We start from the raw sequence: 21,734 nt of genomic DNA, 5'->3' as shown, positions 1-21,734 counted from the left end.
TCTTTATCTCACGTTATCCCCCCCCCCCCCCCCAACCCAATATCCACCTATCACTCACCAGGTTTAGTCTTGCCCTCTCCTCTTCTCCAGCTCTCTAACCTCCGCACCCACCACAATCGGTCTGAAGAAGGGTCCTGTCCTGAAACATCCCATTTCCATGCCCTCCAGAGACGCTGCCTGATCCGCTGATTTATCCCAGCACTGTGTCCTTTACAGCAACCACAGTTCCCCGTATCTAAAGCTGTTCACTGGACATCTGTTCACGTGAAAATAATAAATGAATACCAACAACTATGGTTCCCTCATCTTGCCTTCCTTCTCCCTCCTCCTTACTGGGTCATGAGGGTCTTTCACTCTCTCCCAATGTTCCTCCTGTCTCACTATTCCCTCTCCATCTCCCCTCTCTCCCTTCCATCCCTTCACTCTTTCTCTTCCCCTCTCTCTTTCTATCTATCTGTGTCTGACTCTCTATTCCTCTGTGTTTCTCTCATGTCATGACCCACTCTCCCCATTCTCTCTCCCTCCTTCCTGTTCTTTCCCCTACATCCCCCCCCCTTTCGCTCCATCTTCCTCTCCTCCCTTCCCCATCTCTCTCCATCTCCTCTTTCTCATGCTCCCCTCTCCATCTCTCCACAATCTTTCATCTGCCATCTCTCCCAACACTCACTCCTCTTCCCTGTCTCCCCACCTCCCCGTGTCCCACAGTTCACTGGAACCTCTCTGTGTCAACATGTTTATCAGCATTGATGGTGAAACCCACTCTGTGACCTTCTGTTGCTGATTTAAAGATCAGTCGGGAGTCAGACTCGCAGTCGGTGGAAGTCTGAGATGGACACGAGAGAGATGGTGGCTGGCGTCCTGTTCCTCCTACTGGGGGTAGTGGGAGCAGTCCCGTGAGTACTGGTGGACAGGGGGCAGGGGGTGCGAATGTGGAGGGGGAGGTAGTGATCAACCAAAATCAGTACTACATTCTTGTTTTCTCCCCATATCCCTTGATTCCGCTAGCTCTAAGTGCTAATTCGCATTCTCTCTTGAAATCACCCAGTGAATTGGTCTCCGCTGCCCTGTGAGTGGGGGAGAGAGATACTGGGGGAGAGAGAGAGAGAGGGAAACTGGGGGAGGGAGACGGGGAGGGAGAGCGACTGGGGAAGACGGAGAGGGAGAAAGAAAGGCTGGGGAGAGAGATAAATTCTGTGGGAGAGAGACGGGAGAGCGAGGCTGGGGAGAGAGAGACAGGGGGGAAAGAGACGGGGAGAGAGACAAGGGGAGAGATGGGAGAGGGAGGGGAAAGATGGATGGGGGAGGAGAGTGGGGAAGAGAGACGGGAGAGAGACAAGGGGAGAGATATGGGGAAAGGGGGCGAGAGTTAGGGGAGAAAGAAGGGGGAAGAGGGAGCGAGAGAGAGATGGGAAGGGGGAGAGAGAGACGGAGAGAGAGACGGGACAGAAAGATGGGGGAGAAAGAGATGGGGAAAGAGAAATGGGGTAAGAAATGGGAAGAAGAGAGAGACTGGGGGCAGAGAGATTCAGGGATGAGAGAGGCCAGTAGGAAAGAGAGGCTTGGGAGAGAAAGGGCAGCAGGGGAGAGAAAGAGAGGCTGGGGAAATAACAAGATCAGAGAGAGAGAGAGAGCGGGGAGGAAGAGAGAAAGTGAGAATGGGAAGGGAGGGAGAGAGGGAAACTGGGTAAGGAGAAAAAGAGATTGGGGAGAGAGAGAAGGAGAGGGAGAGGGAGAGAGAGAGAGATTCATGGGGAGGGATGTGCAGCCCCCTGTTCCTTCGCTCTGTTGCTGACACTCCCTCTACCTGCTGCTCTGCTCTATCACACTTCCTGATTTTCTCTCTTCCCTCACTGTCTTCCCCCTCTCCATCCCCTTCTCTCTTCCCCCTCTCCCTCCCCTCCACTCTCTCTTCTCCCTCTCCGTCCCCTTCTCTTCCCCCCTCTCTCCCCCCACTCTCTCGCCCCTCTCTCTCTCCTACCCCTTGCTCTTACTCTCCCTACCTCTCTCACTCTTCCTACTTTCTCTCCTCCCCTCTTTCTCCTCCACGCTCTCTCCTCTTCCTTTTCCTCGCTCTCTTTACCTCCCTTTCCCTTCTTTTCCTCACTGCTGCCCCCCCTCACTCTGTCTGCCTGTCTCTCCCCGCAACGTCCAGCGTTCTAAAATGACAATCCAAATCTGTCCAACCTCTCCCTGTAGCTAATACCCCATATTCCAGTCAACATTCCGGTAAATATCCTCTACACCCTTTGAAAAGCCTCCACGTCTTTCCTGTAATGGGGTAACCAGTTCTTAACGAGGTGTATAAAATCATGAGAGGAATAAGTCGGGTAGATGCATAGAATCTCTTGTCTAGAGTAGAGGAATCGAGGACCAGAGGACTAGGTTCAGGGTGAAGGGGAAAAGATTTCCAGTTGTCGTCATACAAGGACATAATCAAGGCCCATTGTCTTAGTGCCACTGCCCCCTCCTCGGCTGCGGCCCATGGGGGGGGGGGGGGGGGGGGGGAGGGAGGGGTGGTATGTCTCTCGGAGGGGGAAGGTAGGGACCCTGATCCACTGCATTTCCCGCTGTGGTTATCATACCAGATGTCCCCATCCCAGGTATTAATGTCTTTCCCCCTTATCATTAGTGAACGGACATTATTCGGGTCAACTTGCCAGTCCACGCGCTTAGCCGCCTCAGCTTGCTGGAGTCTGGCCAACTCACAAGCAGTGTCCACTGCCCAGTTTCCCATCTCTACTGCCCAGTTTCTGGATGCCTCCACTGTCTCTGACAGAGTCAGTGGGTGCTCCTTTAATTTATCAATTTCGTCTTTTAAGTTTTTTACTTCTTGTTCTTTTTGTTTAAGATTCTCATATTGAGATTTAATTATTGATAGCAATAGCCAGAATGCTCATTTGTGGCTCCCCATTTCCTCGCTCTCTTTTAACTGTTACAATATATTATGCCCGATTGTAACATTTGGCTTGTTGTTTATTGCATCGGACAAGTCGATGGGCGTCCCGGACTGAGCAATTAAGTTGGCCAAACTCGCCAACCCATCCGTATTATCCACCCACCCCTGGAATCCAACAACTTTCAGGCTCCACTGCTTTCTTTGACTTGCACATTATCTATCTATCCATCCATCCATCCATCCATCCATCCATCCATCCATCCATCCATCCATCCATCCATCCATCCATCCATCCATCCATCCATCCATCCATCCATCCATCCATCCATCCATCCATCCATCCATCCATCCATCCATCCATCCATCCATCCACTCTGATCTTGTGCTCTTCCGGTTTGCGTGGTTTTTCTATTTGCGCAAAAACTGGTACGGGGTAGCACTACGATTTTTCGCCAGCTTACTCGCCGTTCTCCTGTGCTGCGAGTGCAACAAGTTTCAGTCCGATCGATGGTATATTGTAAAATGTATTAAGGTTTAAAAAATCGTAATGCTGTCAGTCGCCGCCACACAGATTGGCCTCCTCTCCTGTCAGTCAAGCCCCTTCATGGCACCATCGCCCCACAGATTGGCACGTCCATATAACCATATAACCATATAACAATTACAGCACGGAAACAGGCCATCTCGACCCCTCTAGTCCGTGCCGAACACATAGTCTCCCCTAGTCCCATATACCTGCGCTCAGACCATAACCCTCCATTCCTTTCCCATCCATATAACTATCCAATTTATTTTTAAATGATAAAAACGAACCTGCCTCCACCACCTTCACTGGAAGCTCATTCCACACAGCTACCACTCTCTGAGTAAAGAAGTTCCCCCTCATGTTACCCCTAAACTTCAGTCCCTTAATTCTCAAGTCATGTCCCCTTGTTTGAATCTTCCCTACTCTCAGTGGGAAAAGCTTTTCCACGTCAACTCTGTCTATCCCTCTCATCATTTTAAAAACCTCTATCAAGTCCCCCCTTAACCTTCTGCGCTCCAAAGAACAAAGCCCTAACTTGTTCAACCTTTCTCTGTAACTTAGTTGCTGAAACCCAGGCAACATTCTAGTAAATCTCCTCTGTACTCTCTCTATTTTGTTGACATCCTTCCTATAATTAGGCGACCAAAATTGTACACCATACTCCAGAATTGGCCTCACCAATGCCTTGTACAATTTTAACATTACATCCCAACTTCTATACTCAATGCTCTGATTTATAAAGGCCAGCACACCAAAAGCTTTCTTTACCACCCTATCTACATGAGATTCCACTTTCATGGAACTGTGCACAGTTATTCCCAGATCCCTCTGTTCACCTACATTCTTCAATTCCCTGCCATTTACCATGTACGTCCTATTTTGATTTGTCCTGCCAAGATGTAGCACCTCACACTTATCAGCATTAAACTCCATCTGCCATCTTTCAGCCCACTCTTCCAACTGGCATAAATCTCTCTGTAGACTTTGAAACTCTTCTTCATTACCCGCAACCCCACCTATCTTAGTATCATCTGCATACTTACTAATCCAATTTACCACACCATCGTCCAGATCATTGATGTACATGACAAACAACAGTGGACCCAACACAGATCCCTGTGGCACCCCACTCGTCACTGGCCTCCAACCTGACAAACAACCATCCACCATTACTCTCTGGCATCTCCCATTCAGCCACTGTTGAATCCATCTTGCTACTCCACCATTAATACCCAACCATTGAACCTTCTTAACCAACCTTCCATGAGGAACCTTGTCAAAGGCCTTACTGAAGTCCATATACACAACATCCACTGCTTTACCCTCATCAATTTCCCGAGTAACATCTTCAAAAAATTCAAGAAGATTAGTTAAACATGACCTTCCAGGCACAAATCCATGTTGACTGTTCCTAATCAGACCCTGTTTATCCAGATGCTTATATATATTATCTCTAAGTATTCTTTCCATTAATTTGCCCACCACTGACGTCAAACTAATAGGTCTATAATTGCTAGGTTTACTCTTAGACCCCCTTTTAAACAATGGCACAACATGCGCAGTACGCCAATCCTCCGGCACTATTCCCGTTTCTAATGACATTTGAAATATTTCTGCCATAGCCCCTGCTATTTCTACACTAACTTCCCTCAATGTCCTAGGGAATATCCTGTCCGGACCTGGGGACTTATCCACTTTTATATTTCTCAAAAGTGTCAGTACTTCCTCTTCTTTGATCCTCATAGTTTCCATAGCTTCTCTACTTGTTTCCCTTACCTCACATAATTCAATATCCTTCTCCTTGGTGAATACCGAAGAAAAGAAACTGTTCAATATCTCCCCCATCTCTTTTGGCTCTGCAGATAGTTGGCCACTCTGACTCTCTAATGGACCAATTTTATCCCTCGTTATCCTTTTGCTATTAATATAGCGGTAGAAACCCTTCGGATTTACTTTTACCTTACTTGCCAAAGCAACCTCATATCTTCTTTTAGCTTTTCTAATTTCTTTCTTAAGATTCTTTTTACATTCTTTATACTCCTCAAGCACCTCATTTACTCCATGCTGCCTATAACTATTGTAGATATCCCTCTTTTTCCGAACCAAGTGTCCAATTTCCCTTGAAAACCATGGCTCTTTACAATTTTTACGATTTCCTTTCAACCGAACAGGGACATAAAGATTCTGTACTCTTAAAATTTCACCTTTAAATGTACTCCATTTCTCTTCCACATTTTTCCCATAAAACAAACTGTCCCAATTTACTCCTTTTAAATCCTTTCGCATCTCCTCAAAGTTAGCCTTTCTCCAATCAAAAATCTCAACCCTAGGTCCAGTTTTGTCCCTCTCCATAATTATATTGAAACTAATGGTATTGTGATCACTGGACCCGAACTGTTCCCCAACGCATACCTCTGCCACCTGACCCATCTCATTTCCTAACAGGAGGTCCAGTACCGCCCCTTCTCTAGTAGGTACTTCTATGTATTGTTGCAAAAAACTATCCTGCACACATTTTACAAACTCCAACCCATCCAGCCCATTTACAGAATGTGTTTCCCAGTCTATGTGTGGAAAATTGAAATCTCCCACAATCACTACCTTGTGCTTACTACTAATATCTGCAATCTCCTTACATATTTGTTCTTCCAATTCTCGCTCCCCATTTGGCGGTCTATAATACACCCCTATAAGTGTTGCTACCCCTTTCCCATTTCTCAGTTCCACCCAAATAGCCTCCCTAGACGAGCCCTCTAATCTATCCTGCCAAAGCACTGCTGTAATATATTCCCTGATAAGCAATGCAACACCTCCACCTCTTGCCCCTCCAATTCTATCACACCTGAAGCAACGAAATCCTGGAATATTTAGTTTCCAATCACAGCCCTCCTGCAACCATGTTTCACTGATCGCCACAACATCATACTTCCAGGTGTCAATCCAGGCTCTAAGTTCATCCACTTTTCTTACAATGCTCCTAGCATTAAAATATACACATTTAAGAAACCCACCCTCTCTTATTCTCTGATTATTTTCTTTTTCTTCTCTCTCCCCTACATTTTGGGTCAGAGTGCTACCATTCTCTGCCCCCTGCTTCACACACTGACTGCTGTCAGTCGGCTGGAGATCGCTATGGTGCAGAAGTGGCGCTGCTGCCCGAGGAGCTGCGGCCGCGCAGTACTTGGTGGGGATGGTGTTGCCCTGGGCCAAGCCCGGAGACTGAGCCGGATCCAAGCACAAGCCTGGGGACTGGACTGGAACCAAGGACGAGCCTGTGTCGGGGGCATGGGACGAGCCCGGAGATGAAGTCGGGGCCTGGACTGGATCCCAGGCGGCGGCTGAGTTGAGACGTGCCCAAGCCTGGGGCCTGGTCAAGGTGTATCAACTCCTCATGGCCGCCCAGCCATGGCCATCCTGCAGCACAGTCTCCGTTTCCTTCTCAGGGCACCACCATCCCCACCAACTACCTCCTCCGGCAGCTTGTTTCATAGACCCACCACCCATGTGTGAAAAAGTTACCCTCAGGTTCCTATTAAATTTCCCCCCTCACCTTAAACCTATGTCCTCAGGCCCTCAATTCCCTGAATCTGGGCAAGTGATTCGGTGCGTTTTCCCAATCTATTCCTCTCATGATTTTGTAAAAGAAGGTAAAGGAAGGGAGAAATGGGTACTCATCCAGGTGAGGCACAGGTGAGGGAGGCACAGGTGGGGGGGGGGGGGGGGGGGGGGGAGAGAGGGAAGGGGCAAATTTGTGGAATAGTTACATAAATTTGAGAATTCAATGTTCACACAGTTGGGTTGTAAGCTGCCCGAGTGCAATAAGAGGCGCTGTTCCTCCATTTTGTGTGTGGCCTCACTATGGTGATTGGGGGAGACCCAGGTCAGAAAGGTTGGAATGGGAAGGGGAATGGGAATTAACATCGTTAGCAACCAGGTGTTCCAGCAGGTTTGGCAGCCCACCAGTCACATCGTCCCATCCACACCCCTTTCTGCTGACACCCCTCCAACCACAACTCTGGTTCACTCACCCCTTCCCACCAAACCATCCCCTCTCCAGGTACTTTCCCCTGCAATCGCGAAAGATGCAACACCTGTCATAAGTTCATAAGATTTAGAACTAGAATTAGGTCATTCATAGATTCATAGCAAATAGGTGCAGGAGTAGGCCATTTGGCCCTTCTAGCCAGCACCGCCATTAAATGTGATCATGGCTGATGATCCACAATCAGTACCCCGTCCCTGCCTTTCCCCCATTTCCCTTGATTCTGCCATCCCTTGATTCCGCCATTCGGCCCATCAAGTCTACTTCGCCATTCAATCATGGCTCATGTATCTAGTCCTCTCAACCCCATTCTCCTGCCTCTCCCCATATCCGTTGTCTCTATACCTCCTCCATCACATCCATCCAGCGACATAGAAACATAGAAAATAGGTGCAGGACGAGGCCATTCGGCCCTTCAAGCCAGCACCGCCATTCATTGCGATCATGGCTGATCGTCCCCTATCAATAACCCGTGCCTGCCTTCTCCCCATATCCCTTGACTCTATTTACCTCTCTCTTAAATCCATCCAGTGATTTGGCCTCCACTGCCCTCTGTGGCAGGGAATTCCATAAATTCACAACTCTCTGGGTGAAATTTTTTTTTCTCACCTCAGTCTTAAATGACCTCCCCTTTATTCTAAGACTGTGGCCCCTGGTTCTGGACTTGCCCAACATTGGGAACATTTTTCCTGCATCTAGCTTGTCCAGTCCTTTTATAATTTTATATGTTTCTATAAGATACCCGCTCATCCTTCTAAACTCCAGTGAATACAAGCCTGGTCTTTTCAATCTTTCCTCATATGACAGTCCCGCCATCCCAGGGATCAATCTCGTGAACCTACGCTGCAGTGCTTCAATCACAAGGATATCCTTCATCATATTAGGAGACCAAAACTGTACACAATACTCCAGATGTGGTCTCACCAGAGCCCTATACAACTGCAGAAGAACCTCTTTACTCCTATAGTGAAATCCTCTTGTTATAAAGGCCAACATCCCATTAGCTTTCTTCACTGCCTGCTGTACCTGGAAGCCAACTTTCAGTGACAGGTGTACAAGGACACCCAGGTCTCGCTGCACCACCCCCTTATCTAACCTAACCCCATTGAGATAATAATCTGCCCCCTTGTTTTTGCCGCTAAAGTGGATAACCTCACATTTATCTATATTATACTGCATCTGCCACGCACCTGCCCACTCAGCTGTCCTTCCAGATTAGGCAACCATTTCACAGGTGTTCGGTCCACCAAGGTCTGTTGGAACTCCCGGTTGCTAACCATTTTACCTCCACTTCCCTTACAGACCTTTCTGTCCTGGGCCTCTTCTATCCTCATCTTGCACGTTTTGCCTTTTCATCTCAAGGCTTTGTCCACCATTTGCCAGACTAAGAACGATCGGAATATGAGTGGTCCATAATTATGACGACTGTTCTCCCAAGGCAGTGTAAAACGTACATGGAGTCAATGGTGGCAAGTCTGGTCTGTGTGATGGACTGGGCTACATCTACAACTCTCTGCAGCTTTCTGCAATCTTGGGCAGAGCTGTTTCCAAACCAAGCTGTGATACAACCTGACAGTTGGTTTTCTACAGTGCATTTGGAGTTGCTAAGAGCCTTTGGAGACATGCCACACTTTACTCTTCTGTGGAAAGAGAGGCGTTGGTGTGCTTTCATGGCTGGCACATCAAGGAAGTTGGTCTACAACAGATCGTTGGTAATATTAGAATCATAGAGTGATACGATGTGGAAAAAGGCCCTTCAGCCCAACTTGCCCACACCGGCCAACATGTCCCAGCTATACTAGTCCCACATGCCTGCGTTTGGTCCATATCCCTCCAAACCTGTCCCTATCCATGTACCTGTTTAACTGTTTCTTATATATTGGTATGGTCCCTGCCTCAGCTACTTCCTCTGGCAGCTTGTTCCATATACCCATCACAACTTTGTATGAAAAAGTACCCCTTCGGTTCCTATTAAATCTTTTCCCCTTCACAAACCTAAGCCCTCTGGCCCTCGATTCATCTACTCTGTGCATGTACCCGATCTATTCCTCGCTTGATTTTTTACACTTCTATATGATCACCGCTCATCCTCCTGCACTCCAAGGAAAAGAGTCCCAGCCCACTCAGCCTCTCCCTGTAGCTCAGACCCTCTAGTCCTGGCAACATCATTGTAAATCTTATCTGTACCATTTCCAGCTTGACAACATCTTTCCTATAGCATTAGCCTAGAACTTAACAAAATACTCTAAATGTGGCCTCACCAACGTCTCATACAACTCCAACATGACCTCCCAACTCTATACTCAATACACTGATTGATGTGTCAATGGCCTTTTTGACCACCTAATCTACCTGCGACTCCAACTTCAAGGAACCATGCACCTGTACTCCTAGATCCTTCTGCTCTACAACACTCCCCAGAGCACTACCATTCACTGTGTAGGTCCTGCCCATGTTAGAATTCACAAAATGCAAACCTCACATTTCTCTGTATTAAATTCCATCAACTATTCCTCAGCCCACTTGGCCAATTGATCCAGATCCTGCTGAAATGTTTTCACAACCATCTTCACTATCTGCAAAACCGCCAACTTTTGTATCATTAGCAAAGTTACTAATCTTGCTGTGTATGTTCTCATTCAAATGATTGATATAGATGACAAACAGTAACGAGCCCAGCACTGAACCCTAGGCACACCATATGTCACAGGCCTCCAGTCCGAGAAGCAACTTTCCACCATCACCCTCTGCTTCCTTCCATGAAGCCAATTTTCTATCCATCGAGCTACTGTATTTCTCCTTGGATCCCATGCAATGTAACCTTCCAGAGCTGCCTACCATGCTAAATCTGAAGAAGGGCCTCGACCCGAAACCATTCTTTCTCTCCAGAGATGCTACCTGTCCCGCTGAGTTACTCCAGCATTTTGTGTCTACCCCATGGAGAACTTTGTCGAATGCTGAAATCCATATATACATCTACATCTCTGTCCTCATCAACTTTTTAGTCACGTTTAGTTTAGTTTAGAGATACAGCGCAGAAACAGGCCCTTTGGTCCACTGGGTCTGCGTCGACCAGCAATCCCTTCATATTAACACCATCCTACACACACTAGACACAATTTTTACATTTATCAAGCCAATTTACCTACCTACCTGTACGTCTTCGAAGATCTCGGTGAAAACCCACGAGGCCACGGGGAGAACGTACAAACTCCATACAGGCAGCACCCATAGTCAAGATCAAACCTATGTCTCCGGCGCTGTAAGCACTGTATGGCAGCAACTCTACCGCTGGCCACCATGCTGCCCTAATACGTCTTCAAAAATTCAATCAAATTTGCGAGACACGACCTCCCATGTGCAAAACCATGCTGACTATCCCGAATCATCCCTTGTCCATCTAAATGCCAGTATATCCTATCCCTCAGAATACTCTCCAGTAACTTTCCAACTACAGATGTTAAGCTCACTGACCTATAGTTAGTTCCCAGCAGTTTACCTGCAGCCCTTCTTGAATAGAGGCACATTTGCCATCTTCCAGTCTTCCAGCATCTCTCCTGTACTAAAATACGACTCGTAAATCTCAACCAGGGCTCCCGCAATTTCCTCTCTGGTTTCCCACAATGTCATTGGATATATCTGATCAGGCCCTGGAGATTTGTCTACCTTCATACACATACTAATGCCAAGGAACTTGAAGCTGTCAAGAGATGAGTTAGATTTAGCTCTTAGGTCTAAAGGAATCAAGGGATATGGGTTAAAAGCAGGAATAGGGTACTGATTCTAGATGATCAGCCATGATCATATTGAATGGCAGCGCTGGCTCGCAGGGCCAAATGACCTACTCCTGCATCTATTTTTCTGTTTCTCTCAACCATTTCGCCCCTTTGTCTTGCTGACATTGAGGGACAGGTTATTGCCCTGACACGATGAATCTAAGTTCTCTATCTCCTTCCTTGACTCTGTCTCGTCATTGTTCATCGTTGTTCGTGATTCGTCCTATTACAAGTGGCATCATCTGCAAACTTGTACATGGAGTTGGAGCCTAATTTGCCCGTGGAGTCGTGAGTGTGTGGAGAGTGTAGTGGTGGGCTGAGAACGCAGCTTTGCGGGGCACCGGTGATGAATATTACTGTGGAGGTGTTGTCGCCCATACTCACTGACTGTGGTGTGTGGGTCAAACGCAGAGGATCCCAGTGGCAGAGGGGGGTGGGTACGCCTTGGCCCGGGAGTTTGGAGATGGGTTTGGATGGGATTATAGTGTTAATGATGGAGCTGTGGCCAATAAATTAGAAGTTAACGTGGGCGTGCTTGTTATCTAGATGTCCAGAGATAAGTTTAGGGCCAGGGAGATAACATCTAATGTTAATTCTTGTGTAAAGTTTATGAACCCAGCTCTTGTTTACCTGGTCAATAATTAGCAGAGGTGGACTGAGCCCAGAGAGGATGTGGAGGGGGCTCACACTGTCTGTGGACACTCTCTCCCCTCGTCCAAAGCATTGAATGAACTATCTTCACTCTCTCTCCAGGCTATTCCTCCTCTCCACTCTCCACTCCACTGAACTATCTCACACTCTCCTCCTCTCTTCCTTTCTCTCTATTTCCCCGCTCTTCCACTTCCTGATTTTCTCTCTTCCCTCACTGTCTTCCCCCTCTCCATCCCCTTCTCTCTTCCCCCTCTCCCTCCCCTCCACTCTCTCTTCTCCCTCTCCGTCCCATTCTCTTCCCCCCTCTCTCCCCCCACTCTCTCTCCCCTCTCTCTCTCCTACCCCTCGCTCTTACTCTCCCTACCTCTCTCACTCTTCCTACTTTCTCTCCTCCCCTCTTTCTCCTCCACGCTCTCTCCTCTTCCTTTTCCTCGCTCTCTTTACCTCCCTTTCCCTTCTTTTCCTCACCTGCTGCCCCCCCTCACTCTGTCTGCCTGTCCTCTCCCCGCAACGTCCAGCGTTCTAAAATGACAATCCAAATCTGTCCAACCTCTCCCTGTAGCTAATACCCCATATTCCAGTCAACATTCCGGTAAATATCCTCTGCACCCTTTGAAAAGCCTCCACGTCTTTCCTGTAATGGGGTAACCAGTTCTTAACGAGGTGTATAAAATCATGAGAGGAATAAGTCGGGTAGATGCATAGAATCTCTTGTCTAGAGTAGGGGAATCGAGGACCAGAGGACTAGGTTCAGGGTGAAGGGGAAAATATTTCCAGTTGTCGTCATACAAGGACATAATCAGGGCCCATTGTCTTAGTGCCGCGGCCCCCTCCTCGGCTGCGGCCCATGGGGGGGGGGGGGGGGGAGGGAGGGGCCGTATGTCTCTCGGTGGGGGAAGGTAGGGACCCTGATCCACTGCATTTCCCGTTGTGGTTATCATACCAGATGTCCCCATCCAAGGTATTAATGTCTTCCCCCCTTATCATTAGTGAACGGACATTATTCGGGTCAACTTGCCAGTCCACGCGCTTAGCCGCCTCAGCTTGCTGGAGTCTGGCCAACTCACAAGCAGTGTCCACTGCCCAGTTTCCCATCTCTACTGCCCAGTTTCTGGATGTCCTCCACTGTCTCTGACAGAGTCAGTGGGTGCTCCTTTAATTTATCAATTTCGTCTTTAAGCTTTTTACTTCTTGGTCTTTTTGTTTAAGATTCCCATATTGAGATTTAACTATTGATAGCAATAGCCAGAATGCTCATTTGTGGCTCCCCATTTCCTCGCTCTCTTTTAACTGTGTCAATATATTATGCCCGATTGTAACATTTGGCTTGTTGTTTATTGCATCGGACAAGTCGATGGGCGTCCCGGACTGAGCAATTAAGTTGGCCAAACTCGCCAACCCATCCGTATTACCCACCCACCCCTGGAATCCAACAACTTTCAGGCTCCACTGCTTTCTTTGACTTGCACATTATCCATCCATCCATCCGTCCGTCCGTCCGTCCGTCCGTCCGTCCGTCCGTCCGTCCGTCCGTCCGTCCGTCCGTCCGTCCGTCCGTCCGTCCGTCCGTCCGTCCGTCCGTCCGTCCGTCCGTCCGTCCGTCCGTCCGTCCGTCCGTCCATCCATCCATCCATCCATCCATCCATCCATCCATCCATCCATCCATCCATCCATCCATCCACTCTGATCTTGTGCTCTTCCGGTTTGCGTGGTTTTTCTATTTGCGCAAAAACTGGTACGGGATAGCACTACGATTTTTCGCCAGCTTACTAGCCGTTCTCCTGTGCTGAGAGTGCAACAAGTTTCATTCCGATCGATGGTATATTGTAAAATATATTAAGGTTTAAAAAATCGTAATGCTGCCAGTCGCCGCCACACAGATTGGCCTCCTCTCCTGTCAGTCAAGCCCCTTCATGGCACCATCGCCCCACAGATTGGCACGTCCTCTGTCAGTCGGCTGGAGATCGCTATGGTGCAGAAGTGGCGCTGCTGCCCGAGGAGCTGCGGCCGCGCAGTACTTGGTGGGGATGGTGGTGCCCTGGGCCAAGCCCGGAGACTGAGCCGGATCCAAGCACAAGCCTGGGGACTGGACTGGAACCAAGGACGAGCCTGTGTCGGGGGCATGGGACGAGCCCGGAGATGAAGTCGGGGCCTGGACTGGATCCCAGGCGGCGGCTGAGTTGAGACGTGCCCAAGCCTGGGGCCTGGTCAAGGTGTATCAACTCCTCATGGCCGCCCAGCCATGGCCATCCTGCAGCACAGTCTCCGTTTCCTTCTCTGCGGGCAGCTCTAGCTCAGCCCGCCCCCGGCACAGCAAGCCCTGCTCCGTCAAGGCCCAGGTCCACGAGTGCTTTGGCTATCCACAGCCAAGGCCGGGCCGAGTACGAGAACCAGGCCGAGTTCCAGGCCCTGGCGCTGCTCTGCGACCCGGGTAGGAGCTGGGTCAGGGAATGGGAGTGAGGGGAGGAGGATGAGGGAAATGGGGAAGAGGGAGATGGGGGGCTAGAGCGAGAGGAGGGACGTTGGCAGCGCCGAGCACAGTAGAGATCATGCTGACTGGTTGCATCGTGGCTTGGTTCGTCAACTTGAGCGTCCAGGAGCGGAAAAGAATACAGAAAGTTGTGACCACTGCCCAGACCATCATTGGCTCTGACTTCCCCACCATCGAAGGGAACTATCGCAGTCGCTGCCTTAAAAAGGTTGCCAACATCATCAAGGACCCTCACCATCCTGGCCACACATTCATCTCTCCGCTGCCATCAGTACAGGAGCCTGAAATCTGGTACATCCAGGTTCAGGAACAGCTGCTTCCCCACAGCCATCAGACTATTAAACTCGCCATCAAACAAACACTGAACTATAACAGTCTATTGCACTTTATCAGTTTATTTATGTGTATATATATGGTCAATGCTATATAAACACACTGAATTGTTCTGCATTTATGCTTACAATACTCTGTTGTGCTGCAGCAAGCAACAATTTCATTGTCCTATCTGTGACACATGACAATAAACTCTCTCGAATTGACTTGACTGTCTACCCGCTGGCGAGGGACACCGCTGGTTCCGGGATGGGCAGCATTCCAGCGGCTCCTGCCCGCGTGCACGGACACCGGGAGCGGCCCTAACGCACCACACCATTACACGGAGAGAGGGAACACCGCAGCACAGACCACAGCACGGTGGTAGGGGGAGAAGACGGGGGAGAGGGGGGAGAGTGGAATGAGGGAGGGAGCGAGAGAGGGATGAGTGAGGGAGGAGGAGAGAGGGATGAGGGAGTGGGAGAGATGGATGATGGAGGGAGGGAGAGGGGAGAAAGGGATGAGGAAGAGGGAGGGAGAGAGAGGGAGGGAGGGGGGCGGAATGAGAGGGAGGAAGTGGGTAGAGGGGTGGTGGAGTGGAGGGGAGTAGAAGGGATGATGTGCAAGGTGGGATAGAGTGGGGGAGTAGAGGGAGAGGGGGACAGGGAATGGTGGATTTGATGGGAGGGGATAAGCCTGAGTGGTGGAATATTGCGTTGGGGGAATGGGTTGCATGGGGTACCAGGCCTCCCGTGTGACAGGGACCCAACGGGTGCCACTTAGTCTAGTTTATTACTAAGTGTCTGTTATCTGAATCCTGCCGACGACGCCAAATGGTGTGTTCGATAAATCACTAGATTCACAAGAGTTTTGATTCACTCAGTAATTTATTACACTATTAAATATGACACATACACTCACGTATCCCCGAATATTCCTGAACGCACTCGCAAATCCCGAGTACACTAACAAATCCCGAGGACACAGATGTTTCTACAACCACTGACGTAAACCGGTACGCACTTACAAACTCATCAGAGCACGCTACAGAATGTTTCGTTCTTGATCATCTGGCACCGTTCGCGACACGGTGCAAGACTGAGGTTCTCTACCTGAAAGTGCGCCCAACTACAATCTTTATGGCATTTCTTATCAAAGCAGCCCCCACAGCCCCCTCCCCTAGCAGCAGAGATCTACCCAACAATTGCTGTTGTGTTGTGTTTCCCATATAATGGCCGTGAAGTCTGCGTTCCCAGGCAATGATCACAGGTGCGAGGAGATAACGTGTCTGGAAACCTGTTTTTGAGGGGTTATGGAATGTAGGGCTGCTAATTTAGCGGATAACTCCATTCCACGTTTAGCTGGTTGGCTGTTTAATCCTTAAACTACAATGACTAAAAGGAAAAACAGTCTATGATCTGTTAGGGTTTATTGTCTTGATTTTTGTACAATTAGAAAATGTCCACGGTATTTTCATCAGGGTTGTGCAGGTTGGTTCAAGAACCTAATGGTTGTAGAAAGTAGCTGTTCCTGAACCTGGTGATGTGGGATCTCTATACCTTGTGTAGCAGTGAAGAGGACATGGGTCAGATTACTCAGCTGGCTATCAGTGTTTGTTACAATCTCTGGCTTTGCTGTATCATTTCTCTGTTTGTTTACATTGAATCATTTAATGGACCTTGTGCCTTGGGTAACATGGACAACAGTAATGGAAAATTACAAACCACCTCCTGCACCACCATTGACTGGGCTTTCCAATCGTATAGATTTGCTGCACCAACATCTTGTGTTTCCCACAGTCATTTCCTTTTCACTGCCCTGCAAAATGTTTGTATTTAAATAGTAAGATTAAACAAGTTTGATCTTTATTTTATGAGGAGTTACGATGTTCCCTGCACAATCCAAAACTTGTTTCAGCCACCTAGAAATGGTCTGTACCGACACCTTCTTATGAGTTTTTTGGTGACTGATGAGCATCGTAATTTCAGAGTCTCTAAGGCTCTTGGTGACCTTGATATACTGTAGTAGGTGCGTAACTACACTTAGCCGTAGGTCTATGGGATATGCCATAAAACTCAGTTTAATCCCCGACGTCCCTGGCCTGCTCTGCTTGATTAAATCATAAACATAAAATGTAATGTTATTTACAGAAGAAACCATGCTGTCCAGTCGTAGCTTTTGCAACGTCTGGACACGTTGCGCTGAAACGAGCGCCATGAGCATGACTACTTTAAGAGTGAGTCTTTGAAAAGACAGAGATGTAATTGGAGCCCATTGACGAAGTAGTGTGAGAACTACACTCACATCCCAGATCTCCATATACCTAGGCTTAGGAGAATTACAGTTAAAAATACCCTTCATGAACCGGGATACTAATGGATGAGACCCAACAGAGTGTTTTCCCGATCCCTGCCATAGATAGGACTATTGATGGCACTATCAAAATATAAATTGGCAAGGAACTCCAACACATCAGGTATACTTGCAGTGTGATAAGATATGTTTGACTGCAGCAGAACATCTCCCATTTCTTGATATGAGATACGTATTGTTTCTTAGTACTATCCCTCCAGGCCGCAGTAATCACATCCACCGTACGACCTGATAGTCCGAGCCCCAGGAACGGTCTCGTCAGAATCTGCAACCCAATAGATTAATATGATAACGTAAAGGATGACTCTCCCCTGTCACATGGTGAACCAGCAGGTTGCTGCATTTGGGGACAACCATAAAAGGCTGTGTGATTAGTCTCAGAACGAGTGGGAACCATGGTTGTGCAGGCCAGTCGGGGACTACCAAAACGCCTGAGGCGGAGTCCTGCTCAATCTTAATCAGGCACCGACATGAGACAAAATGGGGGAAATGCATAAAAGAACATTCCACCACAGTGTAGCGAGAATGCATCTACCGCTACTGCCCCTGGGTCTGGTTCTCATGAAAATGGTTTGGTAACTGGTGATTTAATCTGGATGCAAATAAATCAATATCTGGCAAACCATACCGAGCGACAAGATCATTAAATATTTCCGGATTCAATATCCACTCTGTGTTGTCATTGAATTTTCGTGACCTGGCCACCATGTTATCTCTATCTGGTAAGTAGATAGCTGTAATCCAGATGTTTCTTGCAATACACCAATGCCAAATAAGGTTAACCAGCTTATCATGATACCGACTTGATTCCACCCATGTGATTGACGCATGCAACTGCTGTAGTGTTATCAATCTGGAGCTGAACATGCAAATCATGCATAGTGGAACAATACGCCTTTAAGCCATAGAATGCTCCCAGCAACTCTAAATAATTAATACCATGCGCCTGAAGAATTAATGCCTCATGCACATTCCATCTGCCGCCGCAGCTAGCATTGGTATCAGTGGCTCCCCATCCCAAGGCACTAACATCAGTTTGTAAGACAACTGAAGATTGATTAATCAGAATTTTACTGGAGCAACGCGAAACATTCGCAACCCACCACTGTAACTCAGTAATGGCTTCAACTGGCAACCGCATGAGTCTATTGAAATGACCTGCATGTGTTTTGAGTGCCTGTTCCTTAGCACGTTGTAAATTTTGATAATGTAAAGGCCCAAATTGTACTCCAGGGAAAGCAGCCACTAATTTGCCAATTACACTAGCCACCCGTCGGATGGAGGATTTTTGCTCATCAACGAGATTGCTACAAGGAGGTGGTATTAGGGAAATTAATGAGACTGAAGGAGGATAAATCCCCTGGGCCTGATGGATTACATCCAAGGGTCTTGAGGGAGATAGCGGTGGGGATTGTGGATGCATTGGTGATAATTTTCCAAAACTCCCTGGAGGCAGGAACGGTCCCAGTGGATTGGAAAATGGCCAATGTAACACCTATATTTAAAAAAGGAAGTAAACAGAAGGCGGGTAACTATAGACCGGTTAGTCTAACATCGGTGGTGGGTAAAATGTTAGAGACAATTATTAAAGAAACACTAACGGGGCACTTGGATAAACATGACTTCATCGGACAGAACAAGCATGGTTTTGTGAAGGGGAAGTCCTGTTTAACGAATCTGCTCGAATTCTTTGAGGAAGTAACAACCCGGGTGGAATAAAGGGGAACCGGTGGATGTGGTATACTTGGACTTCCAAAAGGCTTTTGACAAGGTGCCACATAAGAGACTATTGCTAAAAATAAAAAATTATGGGATTGGGGGTAATATATTAGCATGGGTAGAGGATTGGCTAACAAATAGGAAGCAGAGAGTGGGGATAAATGGTTCATACTCGGGATGGCAACCGGTAACTAGCGGGGTTCCGCAAGGGTCGGTGCTGGGACCCCAGTTGTTCACAATTTATATAAATGATTTGGAGGAGGGAACCAAGTGTAATATATCAAAATTTGCGGACGATACAAAATGGGAGGAAAAGTAGGGGATGAGGAGGATAGGAAGAGTCTGCAAAAGGATATAGATAAGCTAGGTGAGTGGGCAACAACTTGGCAGATGAAATTTAATACTAATAAATGTGAAGTCATTCACTTTGGGAAAAAAAATGATAGGGCAAGTTATTTTCTAAATGAGGAGGAGCTGCGTTGTAATGCAACGCAAAGGGATCTAGGGGTATTAGTACATGAATCACTAAAAGTTAGTATGCAGGTGCAGCAAGCAATCAGGAAGGCCAATGGAGTTTTGGCCTTTATTGCTAGGGGGATTGAGTATAAAAACACGGAGGTCTTGCTGCAGCTGTACACAGTATTAGTGAGACCACATTTGGAATACTGTGTACAGTTCTGGGGTCCATACTTAAGAAAGGATGTACTAGCCCTGGAGGCAGTGCAGCGAAGGTTTACAAGATTAATTCCTGCAATGAGGGGATTGACATATGAGGAAAGGTTAAGTAGGCTGGAACTCTACTCTTTGGAGTTTTAGAAGAATGAGAGGCGATCTCATTGAAACATATAAGATCGTGAGGGGCCTTGATCGGGTGGATGCACCGAGGATGTTCCCAATGATCGGGGAAACTAGAACTAGGGGACATAGTCGCAGTATAAGGGGGGGCTCTTTTAAAACTGAGATGAGGAAGAACTTCTTCACCCAGAGGGTGGTTAATTTATGGAATTCACTGCCCCAGGGAGCAGTGGAAGCAGAAACGTTAAATATATTTAAGTCTAAAATAGATGGTTTTTTAGCTGCCAAGGGGATAAGGGGCTACGGGGAGAGGGCAGGGATATGGACCTAGGTATGGTTAGTATAGTAAGACCTGAGTGATCTCCTGGACAAGTGTCGATTGCCTGGATTGGGGTCGGAGAGGAATTTCCCGGATTTTTTTCCCGAATTGGACCTGGGTTTTTATCCGTTTTTTTGCCTCCCCCAGGAGATCACGCGGTTCTTGGGGTGGAGAGGGGTGATAGCGGTATAAAGGGGAGGATAGTGTCTTGTGTTCTGTGTCTTGTGTCTACTGTTGTGGGTAAGTGTGTCTGTTTAGTGTTCAGCCATGAGCGAATGGCGGTGCGGGCTCGACGGACCGGGTGGTCTACTCTCGCACCTACTTTCTATGTTTCTATGTCTATGTTTCTACAAGCTTCTATTAATTCTAATCTCTTGCCTTTAGGCAGAGTCACTGACATGTGAGTTGAATTAATGGTGAATCCCAAATAATCAATGATTCTAGATGGTATCAATTTGGATTTAGCTGGATGGATGAGAAACCCCAACCTCTCAAACATGTGTTTAGTAGCTGAAAGATAATTCAGCTGATTCCTGAGTCTTGCCTATGATTAGAACATCATCCAAATAGGCCATAACAATATGATTCTAAGCCCGGAGTAAACCCAATACCAGTTTCAATAACTTTGTAAATAGTCTAGGAGCTGAGGTTAACGCATTAGGCAACGCTTTAAACTGCCACATTTGTCTCATCCAGCTAAATTTCAAATATCTCCGGTGATCGTAATGAATCGGTACTGAATAATATGCATCTTTCAGATCTATACATGCCATAGAGCATCTTTTGGAAATCAGTTGTTTAGCAGTAACAAAAGTTTCCATTTTGAAATGTTTATACTGGACATCGGAGTTAAGTCGAGTTAGATCAAGAATGATTCGACACCCACCATCCTTCATTTGTCTAGGAAATATATTAGACACAAATTGGTGAGATTGATGAACCGACTTCTCAATTACCCCTTTTTGAAGTAACGTTTCAATTTCAGCTTTTACCTGTAAAGACTCTTGTAGTGAAAAAAACAATGTCCGACTTGGTGTATGTTGTGTAGGTGGACGCAATTTGAAAAGGAACTCAATTCGAAACCCTTGGATACTGTCCAGTATAAACAAACCTGTTGTTATGCAGCACTGTTCATTGAAGAACAAATGCAATCTTCCCCCAACTTGTGACTGATCCATATATGACTTGTCCTGAACAGAACCTAATCCACCTAACTCCATAGTCGTCCGTGGATACTTTTGCCTCCGTGTTCTGGAGGGAATGAACGTTGGAATACGCCAATTGCGCATGGATGACAAAGTCCGGCTTGATCTTTGACCCGAACCAGCCTCAGTGAACCGTTTATAAGGGTGCAACCGCCGAAACTGAATTTTAACGGTCGGCTGTGCTTTAATGAGGCCGACCGTCTTCACCTCATCATCGAGCTCTTTGACCTGTTGGGACAGATCCTCACCGAACAGCAGGTCCGGCGGCTGTACATTGCTTGCCTTCCACAAAGCTGCAACTTTTGGGTTTAGAGTTGGCCGTATCGCACTCTTCCGGAGACAGTTTATCTCAAAAAGTGCATAGCACATAAGGGCCAAAGCATCCTGCTGTACCTCAGACAGGGGCACCCCATCGACCGATCTTGCAAAGGCATTAATGCCGGACCCAAGCAGCTTTAGGATCTTTTGGAGCCTTAAGATGGCGGATGTGCAGGAGTGGGCGCCGTCTGTGTATGGCAACCTGCCCGCAGTCCGTCTACACCTTTTTTATTTTATTTTATTTTAAGTCCTGTTAAAAAATGTTAGTGGAGGTCTTCTATGTGGGGGGTGGGGGTGGGGAAGGGGGCAAC

The sequence above is a fragment of the Amblyraja radiata genome, unplaced genomic scaffold (assembly GCF_010909765.2).
Source record: "Amblyraja radiata isolate CabotCenter1 unplaced genomic scaffold, sAmbRad1.1.pri scaffold_390_ctg1, whole genome shotgun sequence".
In the NCBI taxonomy this organism is placed as follows: domain Eukaryota; kingdom Metazoa; phylum Chordata; class Chondrichthyes; order Rajiformes; family Rajidae; genus Amblyraja; species Amblyraja radiata.
Note: the sequence above shows the minus strand (reverse complement) of the source record.